The sequence below is a fragment of the Protopterus annectens genome, chromosome 13.part0, assembly GCF_019279795.1.
Source record: "Protopterus annectens isolate FY-2018-M chromosome 13.part0, PAN1.0, whole genome shotgun sequence".
Classification (NCBI taxonomy): domain Eukaryota; kingdom Metazoa; phylum Chordata; order Ceratodontiformes; family Protopteridae; genus Protopterus; species Protopterus annectens.
Window position 1 is genome coordinate 676,889,749 of NC_056747.1, and position 23,869 is coordinate 676,913,617.

The following is a 23,869-nucleotide window of genomic DNA, read 5'->3' on the forward strand; positions in this document are numbered from 1 at the left end:
GCCTAGCTCTTTGTAAGACTGTCTTTGCTTTTGACCATTATCACCTAAACAGAAAAAAAAAGCCGTAGGACTTCAGTAACAAAATACTTACTCCCAAAGAAAAATACCAGTTCATACTTTACATCAAGATGTACTGAAGGGGCAAAACATTTACAATATTTTTATACAGAGGAATTTACAAGTTTTTGTCTAGTTTAAATATCTGCTGTACACATTATGGAAAACATTTGCAACCTTTCTAAACCATTTTATACATTTCACAGCTTTGTTGTACTGATACAAAAATACACTGCAGGTATACATACATATTGTACTCAAAATACCAGAAAACAAAAATACTCTGCAGGTATACATCAATATTGTACTCAAAATATCAGAAATGGCTAACTAAAAAAAATCTCAGTTAAAAAGAAATACTGGCAAGCAAACACCAAAAAGCTTAAACCAAGCTATTTCAGTAAAACCGTTGGTGCCTCAGAAGATCCCAAACAATAAATAGCAAATATCATAAAATTGATCAATCAAATCTACCATATCCAATGTTCAATTAGCTAATTAATTAATTCAAGAAACATTTCCAGTTACATTGTGTTTAGACCCTAAGGTCTCAGCAATTGATATATTAAAATATATAGCAATTCCTTTGGAATCAATATATATTTTAAAATACTAAGTATTGGAATCTAAGGCTCTGTACACTGAGTGTAATTGGAAATGTTTGAGTTAATTAATTAGTTAATTGATTGTAAAAAAAACTAAACCAATCAAATTACTCAACATCTGCTATATAAGCTTCTTTTGAATCATTTTTATGGAAATCATCTGAAGGCTTTGCCGATGCACCAGATGTTTGAACAAAGTACTTTTATTTTACCAATTTGATCTTTGCTTTCTAGTTTGTTGCTTTTATATAAATACTCTCACATTACTAAAACAACTTAGGTTCAAGCACACATTTGCATTTCATATCAGTTTCCTTACAGTAGTTACTGTGAGAAGCTGAAGCAAATGTTTTTCTGATGTTTGTGTACTTAAACTGACCCAATTGCTTTCTTACCCTGCTGAAGAGATTTCTAAAATGTATGTAATTTTCTTCCAATGCTGAAGTCATTACATTTTTTTTTGGAGACTCTTACTGGGAATTTTTTTGAGCAAGCTACATTAATCATGGCTACAATTGAAAAGATACTTACTGTGTTAGTGCAGATTTTAAAGCATTTATTTTATGCTGTGGTAAATTTGCATTTAAAACTTCTCTGTCTTCCCCCCAGTGACAGTAGGAGCAACTACTGATGTTTCTGGCTTTTAGTACTAGTGATTACATAGCAATATTAGTTTTTCACTGGCCAGTGTGCTCCTGTGATCTTTTTTAAATGTGTTATAGTTGTGAATGCCGCTGCACTATTGTGCTGGGCTTAGATTCAACCAGTATGCCTTCAACTCTGCTACTGGATTTGGCTGGGAAAATAATCCCACAACATCTGGGAACTGCTGCACATAGTAAAGTAAAATTGCTGAATATACAACGTAGCACAACAGGTGTATATGCAACAGTATCAAGTGCTCATCTTTTTAACTACCATATTCCTATTAACTTCTAATTAGGTAAATTAGTACACTCTAGTAGTCACCTGCATAGGGCAACACCTGGCTCCACGTAGTGGCAGGTTGCACGTGGGTACATGTGGCAGCAGTTAGCAGCACCTTATGCCAGCTACTGACACTGAAATTTAACTTTCTAATTATTACTTCATCCCATGTATTTCTAGCTGTAACTAACTGACTATTGTCATGTGGTACTTTATCTGTGCTGCTGCTGCTGAATGTTTACTTTCTTGCTATATTGCTATTTTGCTATGGTAGTATCATAGCATTTTACTTTACTGTATACTTGCTGTGAAGGATTCTTTACTGCCCTGATGTACTGTAGCACTGATCTAATAGCATCACCCAACTTTACTACTATGGCACCCAAACCTGCCATAAACACATTGAATAGTGTGATTTGGAGCACTTTTTCCCCATAGTGCCTAATATCTTTTGTAACATTTTGCCTACTGTAGCTTCCACCAAACTGAATCTTGCAACATTTTCCCCTTATATTAAATATCACATGGTCTGCTAGATAGTTGCATCAACAGTGCTTGAATTACTAGGCTGTGGCATCTGTGCTTGCTGTTGTTGTACATTAATAACTGATATTGTATTTATCACATTGTAATATTCATGCCTGAGACACAGTTGCATTATTGTGCTGTGGTATCTAAGTGTATTATCCATTTGATCTGTATAATAGGGTATTATGTGGAGCTACACTACTAGTGAACTGTACTAGTAAACTGTAGTTACTGAATCGTGCTGTATTGAATCGTATTGCATTGCATAGTATCACATTGTATTGTATAATATTGCACAGAAGTTGTAATGTTTTGCATTGTCCTGTAACTGTTCTCAATGTCCCTTTATAAATCACACAGCTGCTGCACTGTGTTATATTATACTGTGTTGCACTTTTTTGCATTAGGTAAACAGAACAACCATGGATTCACAGTCTATCTGTGCCCTATGTGTTGCCATCCTCCTCTCACTACACACCATAAGGCAGTGTATTAACTGCTATGTTATCACTAACAACCATTTGCTATTATCACAGAATGAGTCCACATGAGAAGGGTACAAATACTTACAAATGGAGGCAAATCTCTCACTCAAACACCATACCTACACACTGCAAGACAAATACAAAATCTTTTTAAGCTGAGATACTCCAAAATCACTTTCAAAACCACAAAGACATACTAGGCATGGCACTGTAAATTCTTGTTCCACAGCCAAACCTCAGCAATACACAGATACCCATTCCATACCACATATAGCTTCATCCACTATCATCATCATAGAAAAGTGCCATCAGAGTGGTGTGCCCAAGTCTTTGAGGCTACAAAAACAGTCCACTCTCCATGGTAATGTACTTTTTATAGATGATTATATAGTACAGCACAATGGTACATGACTCAGGACTGAGCAAAGACAGGGTAACAGCCAGCTGTTTTTCAGGTGCTAGAATATGACATACCACCAAGGCACTCAAGTTCCTTCACCCAAGTCTAAATATAAAATGGTCATTGTTGACATAGATGTAAATGACTTTAAATGTGCCTCCTTAGGCTATATGAAAAGGGATATGTTTGATATCTCTGATTATGCCACTAATGCTGAAAGGATGCTAGTCATGACTAGTATCCCACCATCACCAAAAAGGATGCCTCAATATAAGCAAAAAACTGTTGACTTTAATAATAACTTTGGCTAATATCAAGGTAGCACTGCTGAGTGCTAGGAGCCTAAATAAAAAAAATTCCTCCCTCAAGCCGTCCCTTACTCAGAAAATTGTGAATATTTGTGGTGTCACTGAAACCTGGCTCCAGAAAAGGAACAACATTCCTTACATGGCTTCTAGGCTGACCACTTGTTCAGGCCTGCAGGTGTAGATAGCAGGAACACTTGTAGTGGTGTGATTGTCTTTATCCAAAACACAATAATATAGACTAATCAACCAGGGCAATGATGTTGAACTCCTTCTTATCCAAATATCAGTAAACAAGACTTTATACCACATCCCATCCACCTTCAGAACCTCATCCATGACTCAGCAAATTATACAACACAACTTAATAAATTAGAGTTTTTCTCCATTAACCTAAACACTATCTTTCTAGGGGCTTTAACTACCCCTTCATAAATTGTCAAACCTCCACCTCTACAAATAAATATGTGCACTGCTTCCTTGACTGTATCATTGCAAAACTTCTCAGTCAAATAGTATCTTCCCCTACTAGGTCAGCAACATATTAAGTCTTGTCCTCATAAACTCAATCCATGTTTGTTCTTCTCACACTGCCATACCACAACTAATCACTTCAGATTTCTGTACTGTGTTATTCACCGTGCAATCTCATTACAGGCCAACAACCAGCATAGCCATCTCCAGAGACTTCTCCAAGGCCAACAACCAGCATAGCCATCTCCAGAGACTTCTCCAAGGCCAACATAGCATTTGCAGTCAATGAGGAGTTGAGACAATTCAACAGTCCCACACCCCTTGATGACCCTAGAACAAATATTGTTACATATAGCCAAAGCCTATACTCCCATTTCAACTCTTACACAGAGGTGTAAGTCACTATTTACCAGAAATTCAATGTCAAGTTTAGAAACAAGCCTCTCTGATGGAACTCAGCTTTAAACAAACTCTGCAATAAAAGGAAAAAGTGTTATCACTAGTGTGTTAAAATCACCCTGAATAGGATTAACAAAGAACTCAGGAATAAGAGCATATCCTGCAGAGCTAATGACTAAAAACAATATTATGCCAGGAAAGTTTAATTACAGCTCATTCTTAAATTGTGTAAAGAACCTCAGACTTATGTCTAATGACATCAACCACTCACATTCTTGCAGATGAATTCAGCTCTAACTCCTGACAGCAGATGCCTCCAAATTTCCCAAAACAAAGTATTGAGTTTATATCCTATGGTAATTACCTCTGACCAGATAGTAAAAGAGTTTTCCAAGACCAAAAATACCAGCTCTGTGGTTCCAGATAATATGCTGGGATATTTTGTGGTCATTTTGAAATAACTTCTATCAGATCTTCTACTCCTTAAACTGTTCAAACACATTATCTTCACAGGATATGTACCAGAAGCCTGGAGAACAGCTGTAGTGGTATCTCTGTATAAGGAACCCCCCACCATGGACCATATCAGCCTTACCAGCATCATTTGTATGGTTATGGAATTTGTTATCATGGGACAGACGGAACCTCAACCAATATGGATTTGTAAAAGGTAGATCTTGTCTACTGAACTTAGCCGATGTCTTTGAAAGAGTTGCTGAAGCACCAGATGAGAGTAAGTCTGTGCAGTGTGCACACATCTTACCTCGATTTAGCTAAGAATTGTGACACTACCCCCCCCCCCCCCAAACATACACTCACTCTGGTATCAACAACAAAATGTGGTCAGGCTCAATCTAAATTTGTATGTGAGTCATTAGACCGACAACTGACTCACAGATAGATAACAACCTATTAGAATTAATGGTATGTATGCCCTAAAAGACACTTGTCACCAGTAGTGTCCGCAGGGCTCTATATTTGGCATCTACTTATATGATGTCAAATCTGACATTAAAAACTTATGGATGACCAAGCTCATTGATGCCTGCAAGCTTGGAGCTATCATCAACTCCCATGAATACACTCAGATCCTCCAACAGGATCTGTCTCGGACAAACTCATGGTGTTAGCATAACAGCCTAAACATAAACAAAAAATACATAGCATTATACAGTCTGAAGAAACAGGAAATCTGACTCACCTACTATATAAACAATGGACCCCTTAAAATAGACGTCACTAGTGACCTAGGTATCTCCATGGATAATGAACTCTCCTTTGACCACTACATATCCACTATCAATAGGAAAGCCCTCAGCTTCCACCAAAGTATTACTAAGGGCATCTCCTCTAGGACAAAAGAAGTCATCAGTCCTCTCTACTCATCTCTTATCAGGTCCATACTAGAATATAATTCCAATTTCAGTATATAATTATCCAAACACCCAACCCAGCTTGAGAAAAAAAACAGCAGCTCCCCATTATAAAATCTTGGGTATGAAGTCCTTAGGTTACCCAGAGCATCTAAGTGTCTTAAGTCTCTCTGCTGTCATCAGTAAACTCTTATGAAGTGATCTTTGCCTGATCTAAAACATTGTAAACAATAAGTTCTGTTTGATCCACTACATATCTGTAAACTGGTAGCAGCACAAATACAAGACCAAGAGACCTAAATCTATGCTGCAACATAAACAGGACTTCTTGACATGATAGATGCCTCACTCAAAGAATTCCTCGTCTCTGGAGTAAACTCCCATTTTCTGTAAAGCAAACCATTTCCTTCAGTAACTTCAAATTGAACTCTGACTAATGGATTGGAAATGGCAAATTTATCCCTGGGCTTACCCCCCTTATGGAGAGGGGGAGTAACTAACTTAGTGTACCAGTGCCAGGTATATTGCCTAGTAACAGCCTATGATACCTAATTACAGCCTACTTACTTTACTTTTTTGTGAACAGTGCAAGGCACAGAAATGTTTAATTGGTCTATCACCTAATAACAACCTATGATACCCAATTACATCCTACTTACTTTACTTTTTTTTGAAGCACAACAGATATTTCTTACCAGTCCTTGAAAACCCTCTTAATTCTAGTGAGATGTTGCCAAGGCCTGGCAGCAGAACTGCTGCTAATTCATTTTGACCTTTCAGCAGCCTTAGCTGAACTTCTTCATGACCTATTGCCTCATTTACTGACAATTTCTTTTTACTGTCAGGATGTGCCCATAGAATGTTTACTATTATTTTGTATCCATGGGGGTTATTAGTGGGGGGGGGTCTAGCTTGGTGTCCCTTACAAGAGTTTTCAGGAAATATCACCTATGCAATGTTATCTTCTGAAGTCAATAATTAAATTTGCCTGTTGGAGATTACCACATATATCTAGTTTAAATCAAAATATGGTGATACAGGATGCATGTGTCCATTTTAACTTTTTAACCAATTTGTCAGCTTTTTGTAGTTCATCCTTATTTTGTGTTAAACTCATCTAACTTTACAAATGCTCAACATTAGAAGGACAAGCACTTGTAGCAATTTGCAAGGCATTTGGCTGTCTCTCTGGTACATGCATACTACAGACTGGTACCAAAGAAAAGATTTCACTTATAGGTTCGTAAGTATATACCAGGACAGTGATCACTGGGACCTTTATTAGCCTAACCATGCAGCTCAAATGTATCCTGAAAGTTTTTTGAACCTTAAAGATTATGATTATTTTAAATGTATGTGTAAGCTATGGTTTGACTTACAGACTGCCTCTGTCCATTAGGAAAATAGGTGCTAGACCTGGAGTGAATTTCTGTTTTCCTGTCCACCAATCTAGGTTATACTTAAATGGGTTAGGGAAGAACTCTGCTTCACATGGATGGGAAGCCTGTTCCAGAGGAGGGAAATTCTCTGAGACACATAACTTGTCATCCAACATGTCCTATTTACATCACAGGCAAGGTTCAAGTCCCTAGATTGAGTATTTCTGATGTTATTGGTTTTTTGGATGAACAAAAGTTCCATCAAAGAGAGATCCAAGGATGGGTGGCGAAAGCCAGGGAACCTTGTTGGCTAGGTTTACATAGGCCCTTGGGCCGACAGCCTAGTACCTACCTATAAACCTATGAACCTATGATTGCATACCAGGCACAGACTGTCTCTCAAAAGTCTGTAGGAAACCAAGTATAAAGATAGGGCCTTGGGGCAATCTGCAGAGGACATGTTTACACCCCATATTCTTTTTTTTAAGGAAACTCTTTGGACATTCCAGTTGCTGCATATGCCTGGTCAGTTACATAACAAAGGGGGCACTGTACTCAGTGATGGGTCTGATGAAGGCTGAGTACAGAGGATCGATGACCTCTCTGGACCTAGATGTCATGCCCTTGCTTATAAGTTGAGCAATATAGAATGATTTCCTTACTACCTTAGACACATGCTGGTTAAAGGCCAGGTTACTATCCATAGACATCCCCAAATCCCTGACTACTGGGACCACTCTTAGTGGTGTATTAAAATGAGGTAGTTTCCTACAGTGGTAGACTCCTCAAAGGGTACTATTATGCATTTCATGGCACTGAGTTTTAAGCTATGGCTTTGATATCAGTCTTTGTTTGTGTTAGTCCTTCCTGTAGGATGTAAGTGTCTTGGGGGGATTCTATGACTGCTCCTAGTTTGTAGTCATCTGCAAACTTGGTCAGCCAGAGGTCTGTGACATTGGCTTTGACTTCAGAGAAGTAAATGCCAAAAAGGAGTGGACCTGGCATAGGGCCCTGATGGACTCAACTAGTGATCAGCCTCTTTGTGGAGGTGATCTCCCCTTTCCTAACTTTCTGGGTCCTGTGTTTGAACCTTCTGGCTAGCCACATCATAGCATAGGGGTTAATGCCTAATTCGATGAGTTTGTTTACAATACCTGAGTGTGGTATTGTATCAAATGCCTCAGCCAGGTCAAGGTAGGCAGTATGCACTATTTTATCCTCATCCATTGCCCTGGTAACCTTTTCACAGAAATCCACAAGACTGAGTAGGTACAAAACCAAACTGGAATGAATCAGTGTCTGAAGGTTTCCTATGTCATTGTTAAACATATCCATGATAATTCTTTCCATGGCTTTGCATATGATACTAGTTTGAATTATGAGGCTGTAGTTCCCAGGGTCCATTGATGGCCCTCTCTTGTGCAGAGAGATGAATGTTGCAGTCCTCCATTCACATGGTACAAATTGTATCTGGAGGCTATGGTTAAATAGTGACTCCAGAAGGAAAGATAGATTATGCTTCACGCTGTTTAGGAGGCATCCTAGTATATTATGGAGGCCCACTGATGTGGAAGCTCATTTAGGACCTGCTCCCTAGTGATAGTTGTGGGGGTTATTTTTGATGGTATTATTTGGTGGGCAGCTGAGGGGGAGGGGGGGGGTAAAACTGGAAATTAATTTGTTAGCCAGCATATTTGTTATATTTTCCAGCTCTTTGTAAGTGGTTTCATTAACAATCGTTTCTGCGCACTGTTGAGGACTGCTTTTGTGGTTTTGGACATAACTAAAGAAAGTCTTGTGGTTGCCTTTGGCCCGTGAAGTTCTCTTTTCCTCAAACTGGCCTTGGTAGGCATAATTTGCCCCCTTAGTTGTGTGTTTTGCTTGATAAGACAGTTTTTATCCTGCTGGGCATTGCACTACCTAATTTTAGCTATAACTTTTTCCTTTTGTTGTACAACCTGTTTATGTTTGGATTCCACCAGAGTGTTTTGTTTTTGAGTTTCTTTTGGGCTTGTTTCTGGTAGGCACAGCTGTCTCTATGTATCTATTAACATGATTGTATAGGGTTCATGCGTACATTTCGGTGGGTTTGACGAGACTTTAAAATTTGTCAGGTAATTGCTTAATAATAGATAGTTTGCTTTACAGTAGTTCCTAACATGATTTGCTTGTCTGGCAGTTAGCTCACAGGTTAAAGTTGCAAGTTGCAGTTCCCATGATACCAAGCTCGATTCCCTCAGCCCGTTTGTCTAGTGTGTAACCTTTAGCAACTCAATTAATCAGACATTGTTCTTGGGTCACCCTGAAAAGTGACTGTGTGTCCAGTGGGCCTATTTGGTTAACAAATAGGATTACATTTGCTGGGGTCATGTCATTGATTTTTATTTCAAAGAAGACAGCTTTATGATCTGACCTTATCAGAGAGGACAGCCTATTGTGGGGAGGGGGGGTTGCAGTATTTTCCCATATTTGTGAGTACCAGATCTAGTATGTTTTCACTCCTAGTAGACAAATGGACTAACTGGTCCAGGGTGTTTGTGTTTATAAAGTCCAGAAATTGCTGGGCCTGCAAGTTTGAGGTTGTATAGGATTCCCAGTTTGAAGATGGGTAGTTAAAATCCCCCTTGAATACAGTATTGGGGTAGCACTTAGCACCAAATGTATACAATCTAATTTGTGAAGGTTTGATTTAATTTTGCAGATACTCAGAATTAAGGAAAATTACAAAAATATGCTTTAAAGAGGTATTTTTTCAGTCAGAGCTAGTACTTGCAAATTGGCTTTTGCAAGAACTAGTCAAGTACGGAATTCTTTATTGTGCATCAAAAAAGTCCAAAACATTTATTATGCACGGTAAAAATTTGTGATTAAGTCTGGACAATCATAAACAAAAAATATCATATCATTTATTGTGTTTTATGCTTATAAACATCCTGGCTGTTATTAAAAACATGAGTTATAACAGATTTATGTTTTACTGCAACAGGCTTCTTCACTTCGAGTTCAGAATGTCACTAATAACTGCATGGAAACAAAATAAAATATCAAATGCTAATCACAGATAATTATAGTTTCTATTTATGTAAGCGACTATCTGTGACTAATTTGGGCCAAATTATCTACTAAAGTTCGCTGTACAGTATATTCTAAGTGCTACTTGGAAGGGTTAATTAATTGGTAGAACAGTTGTGCTTTAGAGCTGCCAGACATCTGTACCATGTTCAGGTTATATGCTATAATTATGTCCTATGAAGTGCTTTGCTTTCTTCTCCATTTCTGATTAGCAAACTGTCATTCTAGCGGATATAAACAGAAGAAGCAGGCTCACCAAATCCCTTTGTTTTACTATTTTAAATAATGTTATCGATAGTGAAATATGTTTATGTTTACCAATTTTAGAGATGTGTGTTTTGAAGAGGTATTCATAATACAGTGTCACATTTGCATAGTGGTTATTCATAAAAGGCGTCACTACTTCAATATAATTCAGTAATCACAAGTCATTTGTATTGTATAAATAAATGCAAAGGCCTGTAAAAAACACCCACTTACAGCAAAAGTGTAAATTATATTAAATTAATCCTTAAATATGTGCAAATTACTTTGTAAAAAAGTAATTTCTCTTGTCTATGCAGGTTACAATACCAAGACTGCAATCATACACTTGTTTATTTTGTTATTTGAGTGAATTGTTTGAATATGTGGATAAAATTATCTGAAGTGATTGCTATTCAAGTTGCAGAAATGTATGAGTGAAAAACTACCTTCAGTCTTCTGTGGTGTGCCACAATTTGCTGGATTATGGATTACGTTCATGATTATGCAGACTCACTGTATCTGACTCTATTTCCCTTTTTCAAATCATAGGTACATTTGAGAATCACTAGGGTTGTTCGCACATTCGCGCATACATCTGAAGTCTGCTGGGGACTGCTGCTGTCTCCTCCGCTGTCCACAGCACAGTCGCGACTACCCAAGGCCTGTTTATGCAGATTTGTTGGCTTACATGCTCACGTATTGCTATGATTCATAGAGACAAGCATAACTAAGCCTAATTTGTAAACAACACATGTATATGACCTTGAATTTACACAAACAGATTTAAGATAGTCATATTAACTTGTGATCACTGTAGTTAGGCAGCAAATGGTTTAAGAAACTGTGGACTTAATCAAGTAGGAGATAAAGAGTAAAAATGTTAGAAATGATTAGAAAGCAGTTCATATAAATATTAGACAACAGAGTTTACATGGAGGATTGTGTGTTTTATTGATCTCATGGTCATATGCAGACAATTTACATAGATAAGAATAACATAACTGTCATTAATGAATGGGAATTATTGACAACAGCACTTGAAATTTTTAGTGAAGCAGTCATACTAGCAACGTGAAAGATATTTTAGAAATTTATTTTGGTGGCATTTATTCATCATGTTACACAGGATAGAGATACATACTTTGAAGTGATTGTAATCATATGCACTGCATTTTCAACAATGTACTGTTGTGTCACAATGCATGCTGCTTTATTGCAGAATTTCTAAGCATTATTCGTAAATGAAAATTGACACTATGAATACTGGAAAGTGTTATGGGAAGGATACAGTTCTGTTTGCAAAATGTTGTGATGCCCCACCACTGGGCCAGTAATCAAGCAGTCTCATTCCTCACCACTTGTAACAGTGGGGGATGTATACTGGGGGGATGACAAGTACACACATAGTATTTCCAGATGCAGCTCTTTGCATCAAGTGCAATTTCCCTTAAGAGCACACAGAAACCACAGTCAGTCCGGGGCTGATTTCTCCCTCTTCCTCCAGATCGCCAGTAAGACTGCCCACTGGCACAGCTATAGAATTGAGTACTTAACCAGAGTTCCAAGCCAAGTACTCCAAACCTCTCTCTGCCCCACCAGTGTTTCGTGTCCCTGCCCAAGTAGCTGGCACACACACTCTTGGATATTTGTTTTACACACAGACACACATACACACACACACACACCTGGGAAAGGGTGGCATAGGTTTACTAGCTATGCCTCCTTCTCCCAAGACTATAAGGTAGTTATCACTGCCACCAGAACCCCTTATCAGCTACTTTAAGGCCCTTAACAAAGGGTGTCCAATTTTACTGTGTAATATTAATATTAATACAAACTGTAGTTTGACCAAGAGCAAGGCTATTAAGAATGGCCTACACAGTGTCACCAAAAAATATGCAAGGACTCTCAGAACATAAATATCTCTACACAAATCAGCCACAGTGCAAGGTTTAAATATATTTAATAATAAATAATAAAAAAATAAGACAATACTAAATATATATTCACAGTGACATCACAGTTCAAAATCACAGGAAATATTTAAAACAACATTGCAGGACAGTCTCAGATAAATAAAGAAAAACATCTAAACTATGCTTCACTATATTACTGACTAATCTAAGAGAATTATTATACTCTAGTTAACTTACTTAAGAGCAAGGCAGATCTGGTGAATAGGATCTTCTAGTTGTCAGGTCAAAGACAGAATACAGAATGCTGTGTCTCTCTAAGAGACCTCTCAGATTAATATTTGAGATATTACTACTGGGCTAGCTTGCAGAATAACATAATTTCTTGTCATCTGACTTCTAGTCCCCTGACCCAAAACAACAATTGACCGCAGCTGGTAGCATTTAGCATCTATCTGTAAAAATACACAGATGAGGGCTTTTCTTCAGATCGTTGGAAGTCATAAAACAATAAAACACTTCCAAGACAATACAGAAAGCTCCTTAGTTTTACACATTGGGTCTCCTTGCTGCATTGAAATTGAAAGACATCATCTTTTATTGCGTAGCCAAAAAGTAATTTAATTTCAGCTATTTTCCTGAAGTTTTGCAGGATTGGAGTTAACCTTCTGTGTTCCAGTTTCTGTTGTTAAAATATATACATTTAAACAGTTGCAATAGTGCATGTGCATTTCTGTTCTATTTCAGTAGGGCATGCTGTGTTTACATTTTAAGCACAAGCACTCTACAAAATATCTTTTCAGCACACAAGCCTGTACAAACCAACTTATATGACATACAGTTCTAATACATTAGTAGCACAAGCATCTTATATAAATTGTGTTGATATTCACAGATGACAGAATTATTTACAAAATTCCAGATAGCTATGCTGGCAGTATCTCCTTTCATCACACTTCTTCCCCCATCAGAGACTCAAGCTAGTTTTTCAAGTGACCCTTGAAAAACATTGCTTAGGATGAGCCTATCTGGGAATACACTACCCCATACTGTGTCTTGAGATCCCAGCAGCCTTTGCATTGCTAACCCCAGTACAATGTTGCACTGTCAAATCATACGCCTGCAACCCTAGACTCCAACATAGTAATTTGGGACTTTGCTGGCTGACTCCCTGTAGCCATAGATCCCACTCAGACTCCTCCTGCATTCTACTGCAAATGCTTAGGACCAAGGCCTCCTATCATGGTAAAGTTTCATGGTGTTAACATGGTACAATTTGTGCCCCTGCCTCCTGCCAGCAGTTCTACCATGTAGTTAACATCACTGACCTTCCTTACTACTTTGAAGGGTCCCTTCCAACCTCCCTGCAACTTGTTGTGTCTAACAGGAATAAGAACTATAACTTGCTGACCCACAGCATACTCTCTAGCTCAAGCATTCCTGTCATATTAGACCTTTTTCTGCTGTTGGGCTTCTGCTAAGTTCTCCTGGGCCAAGCCCATGAGTTTCCTGAGACTTGTCCTGAGATTTAGGACATGCCACAACAGACTCCTTTTGGGATTGACACTCACCCTCCCATTCATCACAAATCAAATCTAGAGGTGCCCTCACCCTATGCCTATACAGCAACTCAAAGTGTAGAAAACCTTTGGATTCCTGGGCACCTCCCTGTAAGCAAACAACAGATGAGGCAAATATTTTTCCACTCCCTTTTGAACTGCAAATACCTGTAGCATAGTCTTTAGTGTAGAGTTTAACCTCTCCACAAGACCATTAGTCTGGGGATGGTAGAGGGTGGTCTTTAGGTGCTTCACCCCACAGCACCCCCACTAACAAGCCAGCAGGTCTGTCATAAAATTGGCACTTCTGTCAGTCAGGATTCCTTTTTGGAAATCTACCCTGCTGAAAATCTCTAACAAAGCATTTGCTACGTTTTCTGCTCAATGGCAGACAGGGCCACTGCATCAGGGTATCTAGTAACATAATCTATTACCATTAAGATATAGTTCTTTCCTGTGGAACTTGGGGTACTCAGAGGCACCACAAAATCCATAGCTACCCTCTGAAATGGCTCCTCAATCACAGGCAAAGGCATCAAAGGAGCTTGGACCTTGTCTCCTGCCTCACCTACCTTTTGGCACTACTCACAAGTCCTGCAGTGCCCTGTTACATCCCTGGAAATCCCAGGCCAATAAAAGTTCTGCATAATATGTCTCTTTGTATGCATTATCCCCATCTGACCTGCAAAGGAAATGTCATGGGCTATGGCTAAAAGTGCAAGATGGTAGGCTCTGGGCACTACCAACTGCTGTAGTCTCCCACCCTCTAGCCCTCCCTCAGGGGTCCAATCTCTGTACAGTAACCCTTGTCCCAGTACATGGATTCCCCTTTTCCTTGTGAATCAGGTGCCTCTCTGGCTACCTCCCTCAAGCACTGTAATGTAGGGTCTGAAAGCTGGGCCTATCTCACCCACAAGCAGTTGTGGCTTAAATTTAGTCTCACTGCTACAGGGTAGCTGCCTCCTTAAAGTAGCCACCTCACCAGTCCTGGCTTCAAGTGTGCGGTCTGTCTGGGTCCCCCCTCAGGCTACTAGATCCACAAGCTTGTCTCCAAGCCTGACTGCATGTAACTGCATGCACACAAGGTGCTGCATTATCAAAATCATTCCCTAGCAGGACATCTGCAGGGATATCCTCAAACACACCTACTTGCTTGCTTCCTTTTCCAGCCTCACAGACAAGGTGAAACATAGCCAAAGGTATTTGAAATGGGGTCCCTCCTGAAGCTGACTGGAGTAGACTGCCAAGCAAATAGTGCTCCTCTTTAACGATCACAGGCTTCACAATGGTTAGATCAGAGGCTGTGTTTCTCTTAGCAGCAGCATGTTTCCCATCAACTAAAATACTTCTTGTGGTAGTCTGGTACCCTTGTTGTTTGCAGACAACTTACCACCGGCATTCTGGCATTCCCACTTACTGACATTCTGTTATTCACACTTACTGGCTACTCCACCTTTTGTCCCCCACCTTGCCGCCATGGACATCTATATACTACATAGCCCCACTGGTTACATTTAAAACATTTAACCCTTGATCCTGGCCGTGTACCTGAACTAGTGGCTTCATCTGTTACTGGCAGAGTCTGTTGGGGCAGTTTAGGGTTCTCTTAGACCCATGTGCAGCACTGGATATCCGTTTCCTGTGCAGTGATGCCCTACTTGCTAGGTATAGGTCTCCCTTTCCCCCCAACTCATCTGCGGTATTACATTTCCTATCTGCCAACCAGATTCTCATGTCCTCAGGCAAATTGCTAAGGGCTTGTTCCATCACCAAAAGGTCTGCCAGCACTTCAAAAGTAATGCCATGATACCCACTCACCCACCTACGAAAATAAGTGCTTAACTCAGCAATATATTCACACGCACTTTCATCTGCCTTGCTTCTATGCTCACAAAACTTTTTTCTATAAGCTTCAGGTGTTAACTTAAAACACTATAATAAACAATTCTAAACAGTACTATAATTTAAGCAATCAGTATCAGACAATTTAGAAATAGCAGTTGCAGCTTTACCATGGAGTAAGGGGATCAGGAACCATACCCAGACCCCTTGGTCAAATTATACTGTTTATATACTCTTTCAAACATATGAATAAAACTGTCAAATGTATCACTCTCTATAAATTGTGGAAGACATTTACTGACCTTTGTTGCTTCTGGTGTTTGGTTATTCCCTTCTCCATTACCTTCATGACCCTGGAAAAGGGTCAGCATTTCCTTTTCATGTTGTCTCTGCCTCTCATTTTCTTCAGCTTCCAGACATCTGTCTCTCATTTTCTTCAGCTTCCAGACATCTCAGTCTCTCTGCTGATTCTAATGCCATCTGTTTCTCCTTTTCTTCAGCCTCCAAATGCCACAGTCTCTTTGCTGATTCTAGTCCCAACTGTTTGGCCTCCAGTTCAAGCCTTTTTAACTCCAGATGGATTTTTAAGTCCTCTTTGGCAAAGTAGAACTGTCCATTTTCTGAGAGTTGTACATCCCCAGGGCCAGTCTGGTTGTCCTCCTGGTTGCTTGTATGTGATGTAACTGTAACCAAGGCTGCAATCAATTCTGCTTTAGTCGGGTTGGCATGCACCAGTCCTTTGTCTTGGCACATCTCAGCCAACTGGCTCCTTGTCAGTTTTCCATACTCCTCTGCTGACATCCTTGCCTGCTTTCCCTGACTAAGCTACCACAAAATAAATAAAACTATTGTGATATGAAACTATGAATGTTTACTGTGTGGCTGCTTGAAAGCACAAACACCTTTTTACTGACCACTGTTTACAGGCTACAGGAGTTCAATATCCACACCACTGAATCTCAATCTGTGATGTGGTGATCCCATCACTGTCAGCCGATAAAAGTGATGCTCCAGCACTGGATCAGTAATCAAGGGGCCTCAATCCTCACCACTGGCAACAGTGGGGGATGTACACTGGGAGGATGACAAGTACACACACACTATTGCCAGATGCAGATCTCTGCATCAAGCTCAATTTCCCTTAAGAGCACACAGAGGCCACAGTCAGTCTGGGGCTGGTTTCTCCCTCTTCCTCCAGATCGCCAATAAGACTTCCCACTGGCACAGTTATAAAGTTGAGTTCCAAGCCAAGACCTCCAACACACACTCTGTCCCGCCAGTGATTTGTGTCCCTGCCCAAGTTGTTGACACACACACTCTTGGAGATTTGTTTTACACACACACACACACACACACACACACACACACACACACACACACACACACACACGCACACACACACGCACACACACGGGAAAGGCTGGCACATGGTTATTAGTTAGCTATACCTCCTTCTGCCCAGACTTTAAGGTAGTTATCACTGTCACCAGAACCCCTTATCAGCTACTTTAAGGCTTTTATAAAAGGGTGTCCAATTTTACTCTGTAATATCAATATTGATACAAAAGGTAGTTTGTCCAAGAGCAAGGCTATTAGCAGCGGCTTATGCAGTGTCACCAAATAAATATGCAAGTACTCTCAGAACTTAGATATCTATACACAAATCAGCCACAATAAAAAGGTTTAAATACATTTAATAATAAATAATAAAAAAACAAGACAATACTAAATATATATTCACAGTGACAGCAGAGTTCAAAATCACAGGAAATATTTAAAACAACATTGCAGGACAGTCTCAAATAAAGAAAAACATTGAAACTATGCTTCACTATATTCCTGACTGAATCTAAGAGAATTACTATCTTCTTCTTCTTCTTCTTTCGGCTTTTCCCGGTTAGAGGTCGCCACAGCGGATCACCTTGTCCGCACATAGATTGGCAGTGGAGTTTTATAGTGTCGAGTTGCCAGCCCGGCGCCCAACCTTCCACAGAAGGCACACTCACACGCACACCTAGGGCCAATTTAGAGTGTCCAATCCACCTGCAGCATGTCTTTGGGATGTGGGAGGAAACCGGAGCACCCGGAGGAAACCCACGCGACCACAGGGAGGACATGCAGACTCCGCACAGAAGGCACCCCAGCCGAGGATTGAACCGGAGAACCTCTTGCTGTGAGGCGGCAATGCTAACCACTGCACCACCGTGGCCGCCCACAATCTAAGAGAATTACTATACCCTAGTTAATTTACTTAAGAGCAAGGCAGATGTGCTGAATGGATCTTCCAGTTGTTGTCAGGTCAAATACAGAATAGAGAATGCTGTGCTCTGTAACAGACTTCTAAAATTAATATCTCATATACTACTGCTGGGCTAGCCTGCAGAATACCATAATTTCTTGTCATCTGCCTTCTTTTCCTCAGACCCAAAACAACCATTGATAGCAGCTGGTAGCATTTAGCATCTACCTGTAAAAATACATAGACAAGGGCTTTTCCTCAGATCTTTTGCAGATGCTGGAAGTCATAAAACAATAAAACACTTCCAAGACAATACAGAAAGTTCCCTAGTTTTAGACAATGTGTCTCCTTGCTGCATTGAAATTGAAAGATATCATATTTTATTGTGTAATCAAAAAATAATTTGATTTCAGCTATTTTTCTGAGGTTTTGCTGGACTGAAGTTAACCTCCTGTGTTCCAGTTTCCACTGTTAAAATATATACATTTAAACACTTACAATAGTGCATGTACATTTCTGTTCTATTCCAGTACGGCATGCTGTGGTTACATTTTAAGCACAAGCACTCTACAAAATATCACTTCAGCACATGTCTGTACAAACCAACTTATATGACATACAGTTCTAATACATTTGTAACACAGGTATCTTATATAAACCGACAGCTGTGCTGGCAATTTCTCCTGACATCACTAGGGATTTCAATAGAAGTATGACTGTGTTGATGGTACTGCACAGAATACTGCAGCACAAGTTTAACTTGCTAAAGTGGAAATTTTCATGTGTGTATGGCTATAAGTACTGTATCATCAAACCTGGTTCCATACCCAGATCTTTGATTTATCTGTGATGAAAGCAGGCATACTTTCATTGCTGTATTTTTGGCTGATTGGATCAAAAGTATCAGTGTATGACTATGTTATGTTGTTTTAGGTACATTAATGATGCAGCAGCAGGGATCCAGACTAAGAAATTACAGTTTTAGCCATAAGGAGAACCATATCCTCGTGACAGCACTTAGGACATAATGAAAATGTCTTTTTGGAAAAAGGGGACCTAAGCAAGCTTAAAGGGTAAAGGCCAGGAACCAAATGATTATAGATATAAATACTGTTGGTAGAAGGAACCACACATTAACAGAATGCAAGAAGAAGGACAATGATAGGGTAGGACAAGCAGGAGTAAGGCAGGGCAGAATGCAATTGCTTGCAGCAGTAATGGGGGGGGGGCTTCTACACTTATCCCTTTAAGACCCAGTGAGGAAAAACATTGTTTCCATTCATGTGGATGACTGTGACACAGATGATGATGACAATGGCATAATCAGACATAGGGTGGGCTTTGGCTATTACCCACTTCTGCAGCATCAACAGACATCTACTCAGGAAGGTTGGTTTGACAACAGTAACATATTTATAGAGAGAACTCAATGTTGAAACTGTATGATTGCGTGTAGCACGTGACAATTACTATTAATATATTAACTCTCCATTTCTGCAGATAATGACACTGAACAGAGTATACATGGTAAGTGACCTCCACACCTCACTGCAAATTATACAGCCTTTGATATGGTTAACCATAACTTTCTTCTAGACAAACTGAAAGCCAATTCACTCAATCCACAAACATTACAATGGTTTAGGTCTTAACTGGAAAACAGACAGCAAGCAGTACTTTGGAATAACAATCTGTCTACTTTACTTCCAGTAAATATTGGAGTACCCCAAGGCTCTATACTAGGTCCCCTTCTTTTTTCCTTATTTATTAACGATCTACACACAAACATTCCACAAGCCACCTGCATTCAATATGCAGATGACTCTACTTTAATCTGCACAGCTAAGAACATAGCCTCTCTCCAGTCCCTCACCCAAACTGTTTTCCATAATGTCGAAAATTGGTTTATGCAACACTGCCTCCTCCTAAATCCCAAAAAAACTAAATTACTGCTTTTTACTCCAACTCATAAATCACCCCATCCATTCTTCTCAATAACCTCTAACAATGCCACCAACATATCCCCAGATACCACAACCCGCCTACTAGGTGTAACAATTGATAATCGCCTCAACTACGATGACCACATTAACTCCACTATAAACTCTGTTAATAAAAAACTTGGGACCCTCTATAAAATTAAACCCTTCCTTACCCCTTCTGCCAGAAAAACTATTGCCCAGACCCATCTTATTTCTACCCTTTTCTACGCCTCTGCTATATATACTAACCTATCTAAAAACAACCTCTCCAAACTTTCCACCTGTTATAATAGCATAGCAAGATACGTCACTTGCTCCCCCTTTAAAACTCACCACTGCCTCAACCTCAAACAACTGGGATGGCTAGAATTACAGAACCATATACTTTTTCAACAATTACTTATCACCCAAAAGATCCTACACCACCCCAACAACACCCCTATCCTCACTAATATGATTACACCATACAAAAATCTGACTACGCTTCGCTCTGCTAATAAGCTCTTAGCTTCCTCGATTAAATCTAACAGCAAAGCTGGTGACTCACTTTTCTCAAACACAGCAGGTAAAAACTGGAATCAGCTACCTTCTTAAATATCAACCCTTGCTTCTACTTCTTTATTTAAAAAAACATCTTAAAGAACATCTTAATACTCACTGGCTTTGTCTATGTGCAAACCCAGACTGATATCACTTTCCCCTTCCTGCACTCACCTCTTTCTCTACTCCACTACCCTAGACCTCTAATTCTATTCTCTACACATTCCTTCTTAGCATGAGGATAATATAAAAGGTTCTTCTCTCCTTTGCATCTTTCTCAATATTATTATTGTGTTTAGTATAATTTTTCTTTTGACCAATGTTCCCTCTGTACTGTGATTTTAAGTGTCTTTTTCTTTAGACCAATGTTGCCTCTGTACTGTGATTTTAAGTGTTTGTTTTTGATATATTGTAAACTTGTCACTGTTAATGCTTGGAGCTTTTCTCCCCGGCCCTCTACTGAAAATGGACATATATCCAGTTAGACTAGCCCGGTCAACAAATGTAAAAATAAAAATAAAAATAAATAAATAAATAATGTACACCAGAATTTGAGCAGCAATGCATTAAATTAATCCTTTACAGGCTCAACAGCAGTTGAAATTAACAGTTTCACTATAGCAATACATTTTGAAGATATAAACAGCAGATGATGATGATGGCATTATAGTAATATTTATGAGACAATCTGAGGAAAGTGGCACACAGTTGCTGAGTTTAGTGGCAGGATCTCACACTCCAAAACATGTTAGTAACTGTGCAGGAAGTGGCACTAGATCACAAGGTCAAGTATGTGGTAATATTAACCTACATATTGTAGAGGGAGAAAACCCATGTATCTCCTCACCAGTATCTCTGAACCCACAGAAACGCTTTCTGGATGATGGCAGAAATTTAGAGGTAACAGTGACACCTTTACAAAAGGGTGCAGGCACAGGCATATGTCACAGCTACCCCTGAAACACCTAACACATTGGTTTTCCAGCAGCAAATGTGCCATGGTATTGTTAGCCTCTGTGCATGGTCACAGAGAGTCAGCCAGAAATGGTCAGAGTACTACAGGGTGTATGTGAGGATTTCCACCATTATATGGAAGTGGCATGGAGTAGAGATAATGCCATGATCATGTCGATCTGTAGTATAGTGGCACACCAAACATCCATTTATACAATTGTAAGGACTTAGCAAACTCAAATAGGAATCAGAAAGGGGCAGAGGATGGAGTACTATCTGGACACAATTGGAGCATATCACATCACACTACAAGCCCTTCTCTAGAAGGTAGTAGAAATAGTGAAAGGAGGAGAACAAGAACAATACATTTCATGAAGGCCATAGCAGCATTCATCTACATATAGCAGAACCTCTCATTAAAAGTCTCAGTCCTGCAGCACTGTGAGATCAGTGTCTGTACAATCACCTGCATGAAGTAGGTTATGACATTGCAGCAAGTGACCATCCAGATTTCATCACAGCCCTTTCTCAAGATCACATGCACTTTCACCTACCTATCTTTAGGAGATGTCATGTGTGACCATAGCTCTCAACCTCTTAGCACAAAAAATCTGGACAAAAGCAACAATAATAGGGGACCAAAGCCCCCAAATAGGGACAACTTTTAATACTGCTCTTATAAACTTAGAAAGTTGCTAGAATAAAAGGCCTTATGTTATCATAACTGCAGGAGTTTTTGTTGACATGACTTTTGCCTTTGAAAAAGGTAATCATAGCCTTATTATAAAAAAGAAACTGAGACAAATAAACTTTAATGGTAACAATATCATTTGGTTCAAAAACTACTTATAGAAGAGAACACTTCAAATCTACTCCAAATACTGACTATCTGAAAAGGGTAAACTCAATACAGGAGTTCCGCAGGGCTCTATATTAGGACAACTACTTTTTTCCATTTTTTTTAATGATCTTACGCATGATCTACCCAACCTCAGCATAGTTGTGCATGTAGATGTTACCTACTTCTTCTTCGTTCGGCTTTTTCCCAGTTAGGGGTCACCACAGTGGATCATCTGTTCGCTCATGATTGGTAGTGGAGTGTTACAGTGTCGAACTGCCAGCCCGGCACCCAACCTTCCACAAAAGGCACACACACGTACGCACTCATGCCTATGGCCAATTTAGAGTGTCCAATCCACCTACAGCATGTCTTTGGAATGTGGGAAGAAACTGGAGCACCCAGAGGAAACCCACGCGACCACAGGGAGGACATGCAGACTCCACACAGAAGACACCCCAGCCAAGGATCGAACCAGAGAGCCTCTTGCTGTGAGGCAGCAACGCTAACCGCTGCACCACCGTGGCCGCCCATGTAGATGTTACCTACTAATCCTTGAAATTTAAACTGTAACCAAAATTCAGTGACTTGTATAACTGGCTTCACACAAGTAAACTACTCATTAACAGTACAAAAGCAAAAGTCGTGATGTTCTCCACTACAAAAAAAATCAATTCACTACCATTATTAAAAGTAAAAGACACTAAAGAACATATAATTCCTGAAGTAATTCAGCAAAAAAATACCTTGGGGTAACTTTTGACCCCCTACTCATACAGATGATATCACTAACAAGGTGCTATCACAGCTAAAACTATGTTACTGCATCTTGTACATCCTGTCCCCAGCTGCTTATATAGAAATAGCCAAAAATGTGTTAGCTCCCCAAAATTGAATATGCTTTACCCCAATCTTCACTTATCTCCTAACAGGAAAAACAACGTAATAAATAAAACAAACCATATTAACATTTGTCCATTTACATACATTATACATTACATGTATAATTTCTTTATAGCAACTTTCAGTCCAACATTACATAAAGTACTCAGATTCCTGCCTTCCTCTTAAACCTCACTCCTCTTCCTGAACATTATTCTGCATGTACTGTTCCCACAACTTCAATTTACTTATATGTAATTTTTCTCCTTATCGTTTCTAAAGATCCCTTTTTCAGTTGATTTCTTTCAGGTGCATGAAAGAATCTTTGTAAATTTCACTCAGAACAGAATGCACAGAATTGCCCTGGCTAACTGCCTTCAGCTGCAGATGTCTTGTATCTTACTGAGAACAACTGCTAATGGAAAAAGAAAAACAAGGTAACATCTTTGTAGATGCAATAAGTTTAACACTTTTCATGGTTTTCATCATTTTGTCTTATTTTTCAATACTATTTGCTTACAAAATAATGTTTTTATAGTATAAACCAATGAAATCAATCTAGACAGCCACCCTTAAAAAAAACAAGGGAAATTACCATCTTAGTTCTACATATAATGTAATCAGTACACTTTTATACCTTGCATCCACCCCAGCTGCCTAAGATCACAGCATTATATTAACTTAAACTTGCTTCTGTTCAGCCTTTCTTCTCTTGGTATACTGTAACACCTATATTTCTTACAACTAAAAGAATGTACTTGTTTACTTTAATATCTTTAACACATACAACAGTCACTGAAAAAAATGCCTCCCATAGTTAAAATATACCTGACTGCACACACTATACAAAACTGCTTTACAATTATAACA